Raw genomic sequence first — 19,649 nt, 5'->3', positions numbered from 1 at the left:
AAGGTGGAAAGTCACTGTGACCTTATAGTAATATTTAAAGTGTACAAATTGGGCCAGTATTAAAGGGGTCCCTAGGCAAGCATATGCCCTGACCTGGATAGGCCAGGTGAGCCTGATCTTATCAGATCTCAAAATCTAACCAGGGTTCGCCTTGGTTAGTAATTGGATGGGAGACTTCTAGGGTTGCAGAGGCAGGCAACAGCAAACCACCCCAGTTAGTCTCTTGCCATGAAAACCCCACCAGGGGTCGCTATAAGTCAACTCTGACTTGAGGGCACTCTTCACCCACTGTGCCAGATCAGACTATTTAATCCAGCATCTGCTCCCCACAGCAGCCAAGTGGTTGTTTGGGGAACTCGTCAACAAGGCAGGAAGGGCCCCATTTAAGCATCCAGGCCAATAACTCCAGGGAGGCTTATTCACCTCCGGGAACTGGTCCCACAATCTTTGCTGTTGGCTGTCTTCCCCCTACAAGAAGTAACAACGGCTTTTATAATGCCAGGCTTATTGTTGGTGCAGGCAAGCCAGTGCTATGCATATTTCAAGCCTTCTCCATGCAATTATCTCAGTTTGCACAGCTCAGAACTGTCAAAGTTTCAAAACTCCAAGACGAGCAGATTCTGTATTCTCCCCCTGCCTCTTGCTGAAAGCAAACCCAGGAAAAAGTAGGTCAGGAATCTGAATATTTGCCGTCATTCTGATCATGTATGTAGGGAAGGTGGAGGAGGGGGGAGATGGCTTCTTTCCATTCGGGGCCGCAAATTTATGTCAGGATCTCCCTGGGATGTGATCGGCATAGCGAGAGCAAGGGCTTGCAAGAAGGTGGCTATAATCAGAATTGGGAAGAGACGAAGCTGATGCCGGACAGAGAGATCTAGGTGGGCTCGAAGGCAGATCTTTGCAGCTTCCTTCCCCCCACACACACACAAAAACGAGCCTTTGCAGAATATCCAGCTGCCCTCTGTTTTCTGAAACAGCTCGCTTTAGTACCAAAATCCGGAGAATTTGCGGGGTCAGGATAAGGGACTCGGTGCAGACGTCACACGCTCCCAATGGCATTTACATGGACAAGTACAGCAGCAATGTCCCCTAACCTTGGGGCCTGCGGGATGTCCCCTCAGCCCAGGCTCAGGAAGCCCAGCCCATTGGCTTCCACGCCCACTCCTCAGTGAAACAGTCAAAAGTTGCCGAGCAGAGGCTGTTTCCACACGACTTACCGGCCTCCAGAGCGTTGCGCAAAACATGTGGAAGATAACGTCTTCTCACGTGAAACCGCACGAGGAAGACACTATCTGTGTGCACGACATCGCGTCTTCCTGGTGCGATTTCATGCGAGAAGACGCTATCTTCTGCGTGTTTTCTACAACACTACAGAGGCCAGTAAGTCGTGTGGAAACAGCCAGAGTCTGAATCACACCAAAAGAAGACTTGGCAGCAGGCCTCGCCACTCACTGATGAGCAAGAAGAAAGCCCCCCCGGGAAGAAAGCAGCTGTATCAAGTACCAAGGCCAAATCATGGCGGAATTGACATGGTTTCACACTTTGGCAGACACCCTCCTTCTTCCCAAGAACATCCAACTTCAGGGCTCAATGTGGAAGTGGGGAGCATCTGCTTTGAACGCAGGTTCAGTTTCCAGCACCTCCAGTTAAATAGCTGGTGCCTGTCAGAGGAAGCAGCATTGAGCTGGATGAAATCTAGTGGTCTGACTTAGAGTTTCTCTACACAAGAAGCCTCGGGGCATGTTTGTCAAGTGTCGGGAGATGCAATGCTAGCCGGGAAGCATAGTTTAAAAAGACAGAGCAGGCAGAGATCACTCCTCAGAGGGTTTGTTAATTTCATCTTCGCCTCCCCAAAGGCTCTGTCAATTTCACCTCTCTAGTTTAGAACTGTACCGGGAAGCGTAGTTTAAAAAGACAGAGCTGGCGGTGATTGCTCCTCAGACGGTTTGTTAATTTCATCTCCGCCTTCCCAAAGACTCTGTCAATTTCAGCTCTCCAGTCGAAAACTGTAGGATCCCAACCAGAGGGCAGCAAGGAATGGAAATGGGCTGGAGCTGCCTTCCAGAACTGGGCTTGGACCTGGTGAGGTTAGAATGGGCTGACGTTTCCCTTCTGGCATTTCACAGCCCCTTCACACAGCTCCTGTGTACAGCAAAGTCTTTGTCCTGCCGTTGGCTCCGTCTTTTTAAACTACCCTTTGCAGCTAACATTGCATCTTCTGACACGTGTTCTTCACGCATCAGTTGTCTCGTGGAGAGACACTCTCAGTGTGGTTAAAGGGTTGGACTAGGATCTGGGAGAGCCAGGTTCGAATCCCCACTTCGCCATGGAACCTTGCTGAGTGACCGTGGGCCAGTCACACACTCACAGCCTAACTTACCTCACAAGGTTGTTGTGAAGATCAAATGGAGGAAAGGAAAAGGATGTGAGCCGCTTTGGGTCTCCATTGGGGAGAGAGGTGGGGTAGAAACAAAAAGCTTTTTTAAAAAAAGGTCTGTTGCATGGGCAGAGTCCTCCTAGCCAGCAGCAGAGCAGAGAAGGACACTGGACAAATCTTTGACATTAGCATGTTAAAAGAGGAGATCCCAGACAGCAGCTGCCAGTCAAGGAAGGCAAAGGAGTGGGCCCCACCTGAGAGCTTCAGGTCTTCCATCTGCTCTGGTTCTAGATCTGCTGCATCACTTTTGACGGGTCTCTTTCTTGTTTGTTCTGGGATAATTAGGAGACAAACTTGCATTATTGCACAGAATTTGGAAGCTCGGCTCCTGGACAAATGACAGAGCAGCAACATTACACAACAAGGTTGAACTGGGGGTGGGTGGGGAGGTACAGAAAAATTTGCGTGGAAGTTGTGATGCTGTATTCTGTCTCTGGGTGGGTGTGGGTGTGGGTGTGCAGGACTGCAGCTCCCAGGGTCCTGCTCTGCTATCTGGGCATCAGAGGTGGGCCGTGGGTCCAGAAAGGAGCAGAGGGACTGATGTTAGTCGAGGGGCGAGCAAGGAAAGATGGCTCTAGTGCTGACATAATGAGCATCTTTCGCCCGATTTTTTAAGAAGGCATCCATAAGATAGCTGCGCACTCACTGACCTGAAAGGGAGGGGAGAGAGGAAAACCCAGCACAGTCCACTGAGACCCAGCAGAGAACTTAAACAAACAATACCATCTCCCACCTTCACCTTTTCCACGGCATAAATCTGTTAACTGCAATCCGAAGCATCACATTTCTAAAATCGGGTATTTATTAAACCCCCAACACACACAGCAGAGGTGAGCAGACAGCCAAAGTAGTGTATGGGTTACAGCATCAGACCAGAAGCTGGGAGACCCAAGTTCAAATCCCCATTCTGCCATGGAAGATAGCTGGGTGACCACTCAGCCTGACCTACTTCACAGGGCTGTTGTGCTGATAAAAATGGAGGAGAGAAGAATGATGTAAGCCGCTTAGGGACCCCGTTGCAGAGAAAGATGGGCCATACATGAAATGAATCCTACTATATAAAAGGCTAACTGTGTTCCAGACAACTCACTTCCTACCCTGGTGCGCCTCCAGAGGACACTGCTGTGGAGGGAAGACCAAAAGGGGCAGCCCATCCCTCCGAGAGCATGCTGTGACGGGAAGCCCAGACCAGGATCAGGTGCAAAGCAGGTGGCAATGCCCGCCCCCCACATGCACCCAGCTGGGGACAGGAGTGGAGCAGGTGGCAACCCCCCCTTCACCCAGATGGGATCAGGCATGGAGCAGGTGGCAATGCCCACCCCCTCCTGCCTTCACCCAGCTGGGATCAGCAGCGGAGCAGGGGGCAATGCCTGCTCCTCCTTCACTCAGCCGGGAACAGGTACAGAGCAGGTGGCAATGCCTGCCCTCCCTTCACCCACTCAGGATCAGAAATAGAGCAGGTGGCAATGCCCGCCCACCCCTTCAACTGGCCGGGATCAGGTGTGGAGCAGGCGGCAATGCCCACTCACCCCCTTCACCCGGCCAGAATCAAGCACAGGTGGCAATGCCTGCCCCCCTTCACCCAGCTGGGATCAGGCACAGAGCAGGTGGCAATGCCCACCCACTGCCTTCACCCAGCTCGGATCAGGCACGGAGCAGGGAGCAATGCCCACCCACCCCCTTTCCCCGAGCTGGGATCAGCTGTGGAGCAGGTGGCAATGCCCGATCCCCACCTTCATCCATTTGGGATCAGCAGCAGAGCAGGTAGTGATGCCCGCCCGCCCCCACCTTCACCCAGCTGGGATCAGGAAGAGAGCAAGTGCCAATGTCTGCCCCCTGACTTCACCCAGCTGGGATCAGGCACAGAGTGGGTAGCAATGCCCGCCCCTTCCCGCCTTCACCCAGCCAGGATCAGTCACGGAGGAGGAGGCAATGCCCACCTGCTCGCCCTCCCCTTTCTAGAGCCTGTTGTATTTTTTCCCACAACAGGCTTTGTTACTAGTAAATAAATAAAATTAAAAGTGTACACGGTCTTCTCCTATCTCCTTCCCTGCCCGCTGAAATGAAGGTTTTCCTCCGCAAATCACAGCAAGAAGCAAGGTCTCCGGGTTTTTAATTCCCCTTATTTATTTAGCAAGCCAAATGTCCTCCTCAGCCTTCAAGCAAGGGAATTGGGCTTGAATTCCATGCTTTCCCTCCTGCTTTCTACACTGGTGCTCCAGGAAACAGATCTATCACCTCTTTCTGATCTGCATCCAAGAAGTCCACCTGGCCCCGATGAAAACAGAACGGCAGTTTAATTAAGCAGAAAGCGACTCCCTCCTCAGGGCACCTGCAAAACTCCAGGCGACGGACGTGGGGGTCTAGGCGAGGAGCCAAAAGACAAAGATCTTGTTTGAAAATGCTTCTTAGGGATCAGCAAAGCAAAACCTTAAATCTGAAGTCCCAGAATACAGTCATGGTCAAATGCATTTTAAGATGCAAAAATGGTCATACCCTGCTAATTAACGAGCAGTTTTATGAGGGCTCTCAAAATATTACAAAATATTGGACTCCCACAAAATGTAACTGCATCTGTCCAAACTTGGTAGCTTAGATTTATCACATTGCCTGCCCCATAGCAAGAGGAGAAGCATTAGTCCTTCTGCCCCCCAGCCCGGCTGAAACTGGACTCCAGTCTACTTCTGCCCTTCAGTGTTCCCCAGAGCTCCCCTCTGTCCGTCCGTTTGCTTGCTCCGGATCAACCACACAGCCTGGCTTCACCATGCCCAGCGTTTTCAGTTTCCTACTACATAATTCTGCAAGCGTATTTCTGACGACTCACCGGGATTCCACAGCGCAGGTGCATTAGTGCGCTCCTAGCGGGATAAGAGGGGAGTTGCTCCGTTGGCCAATGGGGCTGGAATGCATCGCTGCCAGGCACAGGAGCCCATCAGGAAACTGGCAGTGCCTCTGTGCTCCCCATCCACACAGCCAGATCCTGCTCTGTTGCAGCCACGATCCCAGCGAGGGCAAGGGGCGCAGTGGCAGGGAAGCCACTCGCCTGCTCTCCTCACCAAGCCGCAATCCCGGGGGCCAGGGTGGGGGGCATGGCAGCAGGCAAGCCTCACTCACGTACTCCCCCTGCCAAAGCCTCAATCCAGGTGGCTGCCGGGTGGAGGAGCTGGAGCAGCCCCCCTTGCGCGCTCCCTGCCCACAGTGGTCACTGCCAGGTGCAGGAGCCCACCAGAGTGCCTGGCGCTGTCCCTCACATCATGGCAATGGGGAGGGGGCAATGCCATCAGGCCGCCCTGCCCTCCTTCCCCCACCCCAGATCAGAGCGCTAGGGATGGGGCAATGCCCATCCGGGCCACCCTGCCCTCCTCCCCCACCCTAAATAGGGGTTCAGGGGAGGGGGCAATCCCCAGCCAGGCCGCTTTGCCCTTCTCCCCCCACCCTAGATAGGGGCTCTGGGAACAGAGCAATGGCCAGCCCCGCCGCCTTGCCCTCCTCTCTCCACCCCAGATAGGGGCTCTGTGGAGGGGACAATGCCCAGCCGGGCCTTCTGGCCCTCCTTCCCTCACCCCAGATCAGGGCGCTGGGGAGGGGGCAATGCTCATCTGAGCCACTTTGCCCTCCCCCCCCCAGATAGGGGCTCTAGGGAGAGGCCAATGGCCAGCTGGGCTGCCCTGTCCTCCTTCCCCCAACCTAGACTGGGGCTCTGGGGAGGGGGCAATGCCCAGCCCCACCAGCCTGCCCTCCCCCAATCTCACCCTCCCCAGGATCCACCCCCAAATCTCCAGGAATTTTCCAATCCAGAGTTGGCAACTGTTTAAGAATGGAACCACTGGGATCTTCTGAAAGAGTGCAGTTTGGCCCCACCGACTCTCCCTAGCGCTCAGTCTGTCAGTCAAATGGGTCCTCTGGCCGGATAACCTTTTCCTATGTGAAAGCAGCTCTCTGGGGAGTGGCACCATTTCTGGAGATGCCAATTAGGCAGCACATGGCCCAAGAAGTGCCCCCCTGCCTGGGACGCCGTTTGCAATGCTGCAATTCTGCAACTCTGGCTGCATCGGATCCAGCTCTGCCTCAAAATCAAAGAGTCCAGTAGCACCTTTTTGACTAACCAATTTTATGGTAGCATAAGCTTTCGAGAATCACAGCTCTCTTCGTCAGATGCATTGCCAGCTTTCGAGAACCACAGCTCTCTTCGTCAGATGCCTCAGCATCCCCCCTGCAAGGGATTCTGGAATGCACCCTGCATTGTGCAGTGAAGGGTCTTCTACCCGCTCCGATGCTCTTTCGACAAGAAGCAGCCACCGTCATCTGGCAGGGCAACTCAGCCCTCTTCTGCAGCAAGCAGCTTTTTTGGAAATCAAAAGGCAGAGAAGCCTCGCTTCGGAAGGCTCCTGCAGCTGGGCTTTTTTGAAAAGAGAGTTCGCTGCTGTTTCCTTTCATTACCATCTGCCTCCAAAGCGTTTGCCTGAACTTCAACAGCAACAGCCCCCACATGGCAGGAATTCACAGCGGCGAAGAAAGGCTCGGCTCGCAATTAGCACCAACCTTTCCGTTTGTCCCCTTGAATTGTCGCTGAATAAATCAGGCCCTTCCCGAGATGGTGATTAAAAGGGAATGAAGTAAACAGGTGGGGGGGGGCGTTGACACAGCTCGGAGAATGCAACTCCCCTGCGCAAAACCAATGCCTCGTTTAATCCCTTTTCATCCCACCCTACAGCAGTTACGGCTCAAAGAGAAAGAAAAGAAACTCCCCACCGGTGCAGTGACAAAACCCAGCGCACTTCTCTGATTCTGCTCAGGGCCGGGGCAGGCGGAAACAGCAAAAGGGCCCAGGAACAAAAAGAGCCGAATTCCAATGGTACCAACAGTGCCGCAGGGGCTGATCGGCTCAGACCTGCACCAGGCCTGTTGCTGCCTCCTACACAACCACTAGCGACATGAGAGGGGACACCTGGCAAGCACACACCTCCGCCCTGTGACCCCCACTGCTGTCCCCATCCAAGCCGTCCAGCATTGCCACCAACCGGCAACTTACCTGCTGGATTACGCGGCTCGCCTGACTCGGCTCGGTAGACAACGGCAAAAGGCTAAAGCCCCAAAACACAGCACTTCCGCTTTGCATAGTGAACGACAGCCTGCTTGCACAGGGGAAACAGTTGCAGCTGTAGGTATGGGACCTGGGCTTCAATTCCCCACTTTGCCATGAAGCTCACTGGGTGATTCACACAACCTCCTAGTTTGAGCTAACCCATAGGGCTGCTTTGGGGACAAAATGGAGCGGAGTGCCCAGCACTCCTTAGACAAGAACTTCCGGACAGTTAGAGCGGTCCCTCAGTGGGACAGGCTTCCTCGGGAGGTGTTGGGCTCTCCTTCTTTGGAGGTTTTTAAGCAGGGGCTGGATGGCCACCTGACAGCAATGCTGATTCTGGGAACCTGGGCAGATCAGGAGAGGGAGGGCAGGAAGGGTTGCATCAGTGCTTAGTTCTCGTGGCCCCTTCTTACATGCCCAGGGTAAGGCCGATTCACCTTGGGGTCAGGTAGCAATTTCCTCCAGGCCAGTTTAGCTAGGTAGAAAGCCACCTCCTGAGGAAGCCTGTCCCACTGAGGGACCGCTCTACCTGTTTGAGAGCCAGTTTGGTGTAGTGGTTAAGAGCGCAGGACTCTAATCTGGAGAGCCCGGTTTGATTCCTCCACTTGAAGCCAGCTGGGTGACCTTGGGCTAGTCACAGCTTCTAGCTCTCGCAGCCCCACCCACCTCACAGGGTGTTTTGTTGTGGGGATAATAAAGACATACTTTGTAAACTGCTCTGAGTGGGTGTTAAGTCATCCTGAAGGGCAGTATATAAATCTAATGTTGCTGTTGCTGTTATATGGATCCTGATGGTGTTTTGCCATCTTCTGGGCATGGAGCAGGGGGTCATTGGGTGTGTGGGGGGGAGGTAGTTGTGAAGGGGTTGTGCAGGGGTTGGACTAGATGACCCTAGAGGTACCTTCCAACCCTATGATTCTATGATACAATTGTGCCGGGATAGGGTTACCAACTCCAGGATGGGCAATTTCTGGAGGTTTGAGGGGGTTGGAGCCTGGGGAAGGTGGGGTTTGGGGAGTCAGGACCTCAATGGGGCAGAATGCCAAAAAGTCCACCTCCCAAAAACATCCCTTTTCTCCAGGGGATCTGATCTCTGTCGCCTGGAGATCAGTTGTAATTCCAGGGGCCCTCCAGCCAGCCTAGAGGTTGCCAACCCGAGACTTGGAGAAAGAGGTGCACCAGTAGACAGATGGGATCAGACACATAATTAAGCTCATGACCAAATGTCTCCAGAGCAGGGAGGCAGAACTGAGTTGACTCACAGGGGTCCCACAGCTGCACTGCAATCAAAACCAACCACAGGCAGGCAAGCGCACCAACAAAAAACCAAGACCGACTCTTCTCTCCTGTTGCACCAGCAGGCTGTTCTCCCCTTTTTTAAATGCATGAAAGGTGTTCTTACAAAAGGACATTTTGCAACGAGTTATCTTGGGCTAGTCACGCTGTTTCAGCCTAACCTCTTCACAGGGTTGTTGTGCGGCTAAAACAAGGGGGAGAGAACCTTGGAGGAAGAGGCGGATAAGCATGGGATAGAAATCAAACCATGCCACGTGATATTACTTGATTCACTTATTTATGAAGGTATTTATGCCTTGCTTCCTCCTCAACATGATAGTAGAGAGTCCAGTAGCACCTTTAAGACGAACCAACTTTACTGTAGCATAAGCTTTCGAGAATCACAGCTCTCTTCATCAGATGCAGGATGAAGAGAGCTGTGGTTCTCGAAAGCTTATGCTACAGTAAAGTTGGTTAGTCTTAAAGGTGCTACTGGACTCTTTTCTATTTTACAAAAGGAATGGGACTATGGATTTCACCACTGAGTTTAGTATGTATTATCTGTATGTTGCTCCCACTGTATTGTGTTCTACTGATTTTCTGCACAGTTCTAACATGTTTTGTCTAATACTTTATGTTTTGTTTCAGATGGCTGTAATCCTAGTCCTATTACATTGCTCATTAGACATCTCATCCTATTGACTGCATTGACTTTCTCAGGGAGAAAGGCGGATTATAAAGGAAAGAGACAAAATAAAAAGGCCAAAAGTTCCTGGGAAATATGACAATCGGTGGTGGTGGTGGTGGTGGTGGAAATCAGCATCAGGCACAGCCAGGTCAGATGAAAACCAGCTTCGAAGTTTCAGAGCTTAGTTTTGAAAATAGTAAAGAGTCCAGTAGCACCTTTAAAACTAACCAACTTGATTGTAGCATAAGCTTTTGAGAACCACAGCTCTCTTCGTCAGATGCATCGTCAGAAGAGAGCGGTGGTTCTCGAAAGCTTATGCTACAATCAAGTTGGTTAGTAGCTTTCGAGAACCACAGCTCTCTTCGTCAGATGAGAGACTACTAGTTTTGGAAAGGAACCTACACATTTGGAGGGCATCTTAAGTCTGCCGAATGGTGTCCAAGGGTCAGACCTGTCTTCTCCCCAAGGAAGGAGGAGGCTTGAATTCTCAACCAGTCGCTCTCAGAGCTATGGAGAGGAACACCAGGACAGACAGCAGGTCTGCCTCTTCACAGTCTTTGGAGAAGGGCAGGATATATGTAAAAACCTTGAGGGCTTAAAAAAAACCCACAGAGAATACAGAGCTCTTGAAGATGCTGATTTCTGCACACAGCATCCATTTCTAGGCAATCATGTTTTCAGCTCGGCACATGGCTATGCCTCTCCCCGTGATTAATGCAAGCTTGGGAGCAGCCCCGTTGACGGCAATTTGCTGCCCAGAAGAGGCAGAGACGGCATGTCTGGAACGCTGGCGCTGAATTCTGTCTAAGTGCTCGAGCCACATGCCCCATATCTGTGATAATCAGGGAGGGAGTCACATCTCCTTTCTCTGGGCTGTGCATCAGGACTTTATCTGAAACATCCCCTTTGGGCACACACACAAAAAGGTCCTACTTTTGGTCTAGAGTTTCTCTCGGAAGCATCCATAGAAGTTCCTGGCCAACGGGATGCAGGACAGGACGGAGCATTCGTGGCCCACCCCATTATTCCTTACGTAAGTACCCCGCAGTGACAGGTCTCTGGCCCAAGGAGCATACAGTTGAATATATGAGACACGGGGGATGATGAGAGAGCAGCAGAAAGACATACGTGCACAACACAAATGAATCCTCGGAATAAAGGGCAAGTCTTCCAAAGGAAAGAGCCCCGTGGCGCAGAGTGGTAAGCGGCAGTACTGCAGCCCAAGCTCTGCTCACGACCCGAGTTCGATCCTGGCGGAAGCCGGGTTCAGGTAGCCGGCTCAAGGTTGACTCAGCCTTCCATCCTTCCGAGGTCGGTGAAATGAGTACCCAGTTTCCTGGGGGTAAAGTGTAGATGACTGGGGAAGGCAATGGCAAACCACCCCGTAACAAAAAGTCTGCCAAGAAAACATCGTGATGCAACGTCTCCCCATGGGTCAGTAATGACTCGGTGCTTGCACAGGAGACAACGGCTGATTCCGTACACCTTGGATAATGCACTTCCAATCCTCTTTATAGATCATTTGGAATGGATTTTTTCATGTGCGGAACAAAAAAATCCACCTCAAACGATTGATAAAGTGCATTGAAAGTGCATTATCCAATGTGTGCGGAATCAGCCTACCTTTACCTTACCTTCCAAAATCAAAAAGAGTCCAGTAGCACCTTTAAGACTAACCAATTTTATTGTAGCATAAGCTTTCGAGAATCACAGTTCTTGAAAAGTGTGATTCTCGAAAGCTTATGCTACAATAAAGTTGGTTAGTCTTAAAGGTGCTACTGGACTCTTTTTGATTTTGCTACTACAGACTAACATGGCCAACTCCTCTGGATCTATTACCTTCCAAAGGAATTGTTAAGAGACAGAATGAAATCATGCTTTATCAATGAAAGCCTACAAGGTTGGGGAAACGACTGCCTTCATCCAGAAATTCCTACATTTCTAGAGAATTGAAAGCCGTATGCTGAAGCCACCCTTATTCCTAGGTTGAACCAACAATTCTAGTAACACACCATCTTGAGACAAACAGGCGATGCTGGGTTTTGAAACGCTGTTCCGGGCGGTATGAGCAAAGATGCTAGTGGAACATGCGACAGGTGTACACACATTGGCCATTTCCACACACGTTGAATAATGCACTTTCAATGCACTTTCGCAATCCTTTTGAAGTGGATTTTTTGTTCCACACGTGGAAAAGCAGTTCCAAATGTTCACTAAAGAGTATTGAAAGTGGATTATCCAAAGTGTGTGGAAGCAGCCATTGTGTGCAATTAGAGTTCCGTTACAGCACGGGGGAGGCAGCTATTGCCTATCTGGGGCTTCAAGAATCTGGTCTTAACGAAGGAAGCAATCCGAGTAATCTAATATTTTAAAGTTACCCACACAGCCATGCCCTCCTCAAGCGCCAAAAAGAGGATGACTAGTCCGAAGTGGGTTTCTAGGTTGGTAGGCACAAGACAGCCCCAGAGACAATCAGAATAAGGGTGATGAGAAAGAGCTTAAGGGTGTATTATTTATTTATTTATTTATTTATTTAGATTTATACCCTGCCCTCCCCACAAATGGGCTCAGGGCAGCTAACAACATTCATAAAATACATTAAAAGTCACAAAACCATAAAATCAATAATATTTATTTTAAATCATTAAAATAGTCCAGGAGCAGGCTATTTAAACAAATATTGGGAGTCTGTATACGGGCATGGGGAAGAGCCCCGTGGCGCAGAGTGGTAAGCTGCAGTACTGCAGTCCAAGTTCTGCACACGACCTGAGTTCGATCCCGGCGGAAGCTGGGTTCAGGTAGCCGGCTCAAGGTTGACTCAGCCTTCCATCCTTCCGAGGTCGGTAAAATGAGTTCCCAGTTTCCTGGGGGGAAAGTGTAGATGACTGGGGAAGGCAATGGCAAACCACCTCGTAAAAAGTCTGCTAAGAAAATGTCATGATGTGACATCCCCCCATGGGTCAGTAATGACTCAGTGCTTGCACAGGGGACTACCTTTACCTATACGGGCATAGCAGATGGCCGAGGGCAGCCCCAGAAAAAGTGGTGGTCTTAGATGGAAGAAGGAGGACACCCGCTGGCACTCAGCCGAAGCGCCCAGTGGAACATCTCCGTTTTACAGGCCCTGCGAAACTGTGACATGTCCCGCAGGGCCCGGATCCCCAGCGGGAGAGCGTTCCACCAGGCCGGGGCCAGGGCAGAAAAAGCCCTGGCCCTGGTTGAGGCCAGACGGATGTCCTTCGGGCCGGGGACCACCAGGAGTTGCTTGTCTGCAGAGTGCAACACCCTGCAGGGGACGTAATGGAAGAGGCGGTCCCGCAGGTATGCAGGTCCCAGTCCATGAAGGGCTTTAAACACCAAGGTTATGTAGCTTCATAAGAACATAAGAAGAGCCCTGCTGGCTTCAAATGGGTACAATCCTCACAGCCGGGCAAATATATGTCTGAAAGCAGGCATTGCAAGAGGAAGAAAAGAGATGCAAACGCCCTGCAGAATCCCATGTCTGTGCAATCTATTCTGCAAAGACAGCCCGCAAACCAGCGGTGGCATAATTAGCCGCCTTTTAGCACTGCTATCTGTAATCTTACAAGCAAGGGCCAGGTGAGAGGACCCTGATCTCATCAGCAGTTGGTTGCGGAGGAGAAAGAGGCGTATGAGGAAGGAGCCCAGCGTTTCAGAAAGGGCTGCTGCTCCGATCGCCCAGCACAATGGGAGGTAATCATGCAGCTTTCCAAAGATATCGCCACAATTAAAGCCTCGCCGATGTACTACCAGAGGAGTCAAGAGACGAACACAATGGAAAGAACAAAAGGGGGGAGGGGGGCAGGAGCAAATACCTAATAAAGATTTGATTAACAAAACTCATTTGCGCTCTCTTGTGAATTGATAATGGCGCCTGGTGACTCACGGCCCAGCAATTGAGACGCTGCTCTTTTGGCTGCCGCTGGCCTAGAAAGGGCCTGGGATACAGAGCCCCTTCACACGCGCACCAATCATGCCTGCCACAGCTCAACTGTTTTTTCCCCAAGCAACAAACACAAGCCGGAGATGCATTCCGGAACACCTGCATGCACCCACCCCGGGGGGGGGGGGATTCCTGATGGGTGCCATGGAAGGGGAAGCTTAGGGTCGCCACTTCACTGAACCCACAGCATTCTTTGTGGGAAGCCAGGACAGTCTGCACCTGGTGTCCGACCCCTCAAAGTGGCAGCATAGATCCACATCCATCATTTGAGTTTAAGCATTTGCAGAGGGAAAGGCTGGAGCAGGTACAACTAACATTGGGGTGTATCCTGCCATCTGTAGATTTGGAGAAGCAGGTCTCACTCTTCAGATCATGAGAGGGAGGGCAGGAAGGGCTACATCAGTGCTTAGTTCTTGTGGATCCTTCTTACATGCTCAGAGTAATGCCAATCGCCACCTTGGGGTCAAGAAGCAATTTTCCCTAGGCCAGTTCAGCTAGGGATCCTGACGGTGTTTTGCCATCTTCTGGGCGTGGAGCAGGGGGCACTGGGTGTGTGTGGAGGAAGGGGAGGTAGTTGAGAATTTCCTGCATTGTGCAGAGGGTTGGACTAGATGACCCTGGAGGTACCTTCTAATTCTATGATTCTGTTTCTCACTGAAGCTGTCCCCCTCCCCCTGTTTTATTCTGGGAAACATAAAATGGAGAACCAGACAGCTGGAAGGAACCCAGGGGTCATGTAGTTCAACCTGCTGTACAATGCAGGAAATTCACAGCTAGAGCAGATCCTCCAGAACAGCAGTGGGGGCAAACCGAGGGTCCATAATAGGAGGGGGGAGTCGGAAGAACCTCTTCCAAAGGCTGTAGTGTCATTCAGTCTTCCAACCTACATAGCTGGATTCAGGTTCTTGCTTTCATCCTTGCTGCACTACCTTTCTCCCATGTTAACTTAACGGGATTCAAGGCACCTTACATGTCATCAGACACCATAGTCTGACAGCCAGCAAAGAGGCCAAAATAAAGAGTTTTTAAAAAAAACCTGATCTGGAGGCATCAGATAAAGTTACCATTCCTGGGAAAGAGTCAAAAGTGTGGCAGAACAAACAGGCAGGGCTTTTTTTCAGGGGGAACGCGGGGGAACGGAGTTCCGGCACCTCTTGAAAATGGTCACATGGCTGGTGGCCCCGCCCCCTGATCTCCAGGCAGAGGGGAGTTGAGATTGCCCTCAATCTAAACTCCCCTCTGTCTGGAGATCAGGGGGCGGGGCCACCAGCCATGTGACCATTTTCTCCGAGGGCAACCCACTGAGTTCCACCACCTCTTTTCCCCGAAAAAAGCCCTGCAAACAGGCATTGAAGGCTTCTGCTGGGGGGGGGGGATTTCATAATCTTGGTGCCACCACTCACAAAGGCCCCGTCACTGAACAAACTGATGGCACACAAATTAGGTGCTCACTAGAAGATGGCAATATCTAAGTAGATGCATATTGGGGGAGGCAGGAGATATTTTATCAGGCGCCTAGAAGATGCTAGACTAACCAAAACTACAACCGTGTAATAAGAAAAATTACAAACAATGCATCAGTTACGTACTCATATAATTGCCTATTAACTATCCTGTCGGTGTCTCATAGAAGCATGTGTAATCCACTGTTCATACAATCAATGCCATACGCAATCCAAAATAAATACAATTTACTGGCAAAATTCACATTAAATATAAATTCAAATATCCAAATCCACAATAACACACAATCGACGTGTTCCCGGTTATAAACCACATTTCGATGAAAACATCTTCTTCAGGTATGGCTTGATCAAAGTTAGTAATGGTCGACACTGAGAGATCTCTGTCTTTTGGTGCTACACCTCTGAAGATGCCAGCCACAGCTGCTGGCGAAACGTCAGGAACTACAATGCCAAGACCACGGCAATACAGCCCGGAAAACCCACAACAGCCATCGTTCTCCGGCCGTGAAAGCCTTCGACAATACATCATTACATGCATTTCTTCATGCATTTCTTCAACTCACAGTTAAGTAGACTGTGCTCTGAGAGTGTAAAAGGCACAGTGGGTAAACTGTTCCCCTAGTTAAGTTTAACAATCAATTGCAACCACAGGGTATTAAATGACCCTTACCACTATTTCGCAATTTATACATTCAAGATAGCAGCGGCTTTCTGCATACAGAACGTTCTTCTGAAATATACAAAGCCAAAACCGTTAAGTAGACTTTCGTAGCACAGTCTGTTTAACTGTGTGAGTCTCACATTCAACACCGTGGTCGTTTTTGCTGTAGACATGCCTAGAAGATGCTGGCAAAGGTACCAGGCAGAGCTTTCTCAGGAAGGGGATCCACAAATGGGCTGCAAGGAAAGGAAAATGCCCTTTTTTGTTGCCACCTGACTGACCGTGCAGGCTGCGTTACCTTGAGTAGGACCTCAGCAGGTGCAGAGACTTTCATGTGATGGACTGACCTCTTCCCAACTGACAAGCAACCTTCCAATATGCCCCAGGGCAATCTCTAGAATTTGGGGCAGCACCACCGAAAAGGGGAGAGAAGGCAGCATGGGATAGCCCGATCTCGTCAGATCTTGGAAGGTGAATACTTGGATGGGGGACCACCGAGGAAGACTCTGCAGAGGAAGGCAAAGTTAAACTGCCTCTGCTTCTCACTTGCCTTGAAAGCCCCAGCAGGGGTCGCCGTAGGTCAGTTGCAACTTGACAGCACTTTACGCACACAAACCACAGAAAATATGGAGCTCCTTCCCCCAAGAGGAGCAACTGGTGCCGCCCTTTCTTGCCTTTAGGAAAACAGCCAAACTGTTTTTCTGGACAGAGTTTTGATTTCCGTTAACGGATGCCAAGCTTGGGGTCGGCACGGCTATTTCTGCAATTCAATTGTGCTTATTTCTTGGCTTCCTGCCGGTTTGGGTATTCTATTCTTATCTTCCAATTCCTGGTGGCCTTTTTGACTGTTTTGATGCAATCACAATTTGTAATCTAGATTTTATTCTTGCTGTAAATTGCTTTGGGGACATTCTTCTCCCTTTTACACCAAATGCAGGTTAGAGATATTTGTAACTTACAAGTCAGCCTAAAACCTGGGCCTAGAGCCACCCTTCTCCAGAGACCTAACAGAAGCTGATAGGTGCTATTAGCAAGTCTGTACTCACAGAACATACCATAGATTTTTCTGGGTTATTTGGACACATAAACACCTTTAGGATCAGGGATATCCACTCTCTAAGCTTTCCACAAATGATGCAAAACTGAATTATGCAAAAAGGCTTTTTACTCAGATAGGAGGCCTATATTGTAGGGAGGGGTCTCAGATGCTTTGCTAATGAGTTAGGGACCACAGACTTCACCACTACGTTGTCTTACATACTATCTGTTGCTTTAAATATGTGCTCCTATATGCTGCCTACCTCTGCTTCACGTTGTCTACTGTCAGCCCTAGAATTGCTTATGTTCTGTTTCAGCATTTCTTCAACCCTGTACTGGATCCTTGCTAATGCTAGGTCTTTGTAAACTTGTATCTATGGCATTGTTTATAGAAATGTCCTTGACACTGTATGGAAATGTGAGACAGAAGGGTCAAGCTAAAACAAAAGAAATATAACAAAACTGCATAAATTTATTAAGAAGTGTATATACAAACTACAGTTAAAAATATATTTTTAAAAGACACTTATGGACTGTGTAGAACTAAATTGACCAACACTGGATGGACTATGTACAACTAAATAAAGCATATGCGTTTTGGCCCCTACAGGCCTTCCTAACCAGTCAATAGTCAACAGTAGTGTGGGGGGCATTTTTGAGCATGGCACGAGCAGTCCAGCTTTCAAAGCTTAAGAAGGGAGGGGGTCGATCTGTCTGCCTGTGTTGTATATTTTTATCCTGCCCTTCCTTCGAAGCGCTTCAAGCTCCGTACATAGCTCTCTCTTCCCCATTTAACCCTTACAATGACCATGTGAGATAGATCAAGATGCGCAGCCGTGTTAGTCTGTCTATAGCAGCGGAAAAGAGCGAGAGTCCAGCAGCACCTATAAGACTCACAAAATTAGTGGTAAGGTAGGAGCTTTCGTGAGCCACAGCTCACTTCTGCAGATACGTCATATCGGCTCTTTTCTATCACCTCCCAAGAATATGCACGTAAAACACGATACTGAATGTTCGGAGCCAGAGGGAACTTCTCAGCAAAAGGAAGCTAAATTTGGATAATTTCATATTGTGAACTTGGTAATTTGGAACACAGGAGATATTGCTAAGTAGTTTTTGGAAAGGAATGGTGGAGAGCGGTTCCATGTTGGAAAACCACATACACTTCAAAGTCCGTTTTTCATAATCCTTTAACAAGCAAGGTCTGCCCCCCCCATCTCTACAAGCTCCTTGAAGAGGGGTCTCAAGCCACTCTATAAAATATCATCGATTAACATCAACAAATAAGGTTGCTTACTCAACACAGAGCGGAACACCCATTTGCAAACCCTTGGAGGATCTTATTAAAAAACAGATATAAATCAAAACAACAGATACTGCAAAGCTTAGGGAAGATACACATCCCTTGTGCCCCTTCTACAGAACGGTGGCTTCCAGGGTTCCTCAAGAAGAGGGGAGAGTCTTAAGTCAATCTAACATCCAAACTCACATGTGCTGCTCTTTGCCCTGACCTGGATAGCCCAGGTGAGCCTGATCTCGTCAGATCTCAGAAGCTAAGCAGAGTCGGCCTCGGTTAATAATCAGATGGGAGACCTCCAAGGAAGACCAGGGCTGCAGAGGCAGGCAATGGCAACCCACCTCTGTTAGTCTCCTGCCTTGAAAACCCCACCAGGGGTCCCCATCAGTCAGCTCTGACTTGAGGGCACTCTCCACTCCACTCTCTGCCCTTACTGAGGAGCACAAAGCCGAGACAGAAATGCATTTGTAGGGGCTTTTTAAATTTAAAAAAAAATCAAGGAAGGTAGATTGACACCAACCTGCAGCTACGCCAGTTTTAAGCACACCTTGGGAGAGATGTGTACTTACAAGGGTTCTCCCGTCAAATGTGAGAGAGCGCACAGTGAACAGCATTCATCAAGACCAGCCAGGGGGCTTCCATGTAACCACCTTCCAGAAGCAATCTTGAAAAGCAGGAGAGCTTGGATCACTGTGTGCACAGGGAATCAGGGGGCAAAGCGAGGTCAGGAGACAAAAAGCGGTTCATTACCCGAGAAAAATCCCTCCCTATGCGCCTCCTGGGGTTGCTTCTTGCGCTATCTCCAAGATGCAGACTAGAGCCGAGCTGGCAACTGGTGTTAACCAGTCATTCACTTACAAGAGCCTTCTGCCTGAGGCTACACAAGAAGCCTGTGAAAGCTGTGAGGTTTCCAGAGGGAGCCCAGCAGACAAGCCCCGGCTGTCGGCCTGGGGGACGTTCGTAAGCCTTTCCATGTACTGATGTGCAGTGATATTTACGGGGCTCTGCCTGGGATGCTTTCATCATTGGGAAGGGAGACGCCAGCCGTACAGAGAAGCGGCATTTTTGCACCTCTCTGTCTGCCCTGCCTGCCACCAGGCCCAGCTGCTCTCGTCTCCGCTCCCCATGCCTGGGGGCCATTTCACAAGCCCCACACAGTTCACACATAGTCAAAGCTCACATGGACAATTGCAAAGGGGGAGCCGTCTTAAGTCTCTTGTGGCAAAATAAATCAAAAGTCCAAGGGCACCTTAAAAACTAACACTTCAATAGGAGCTTTTATGAGTCGCCACGTTAGTCTTTAAGAAGCCCCTGGACTCTTGGTTTTTTAAGCCCACATGGATTCAGGTGGGTAGCTGTGTGGGTCTGCAGTTTAAGAATAAGATCTGGGTCCAGTAGCACCTTAAAGACCCAACTAGATTTCTAGGGTGTGTGCTTTGGGAGTCAAAGCTTCCTAAGCCCACATATATCCAGCAGAGTTAGCCGTGTTAGTCTGTAGTAGCAAAATAGTAAAGAGTCCAGTAGCACCTTTAAGACTAACCAACTTTACTGTAGCATAAGTTTTCAAGAACCACAGCTCTCTTCGTCAGATGCAACTTTATTGTAGCATAAGCTTTCGAGAACCACAGCTCTCTTAGTCAGATCCAACTTTATTGTAGCATAAGCTTTCGAGAACCACAGCTCTCTTCATCAGATGCATCTGACGATGCATCTGATGAAGAGAGCTGTGGTTCTCAA

This window comes from Eublepharis macularius, chromosome 3 (genome assembly GCF_028583425.1).
Source record: "Eublepharis macularius isolate TG4126 chromosome 3, MPM_Emac_v1.0, whole genome shotgun sequence".
In the NCBI taxonomy this organism is placed as follows: domain Eukaryota; kingdom Metazoa; phylum Chordata; class Lepidosauria; order Squamata; family Eublepharidae; genus Eublepharis; species Eublepharis macularius.
This window is presented reverse-complemented; position numbering follows the sequence as displayed.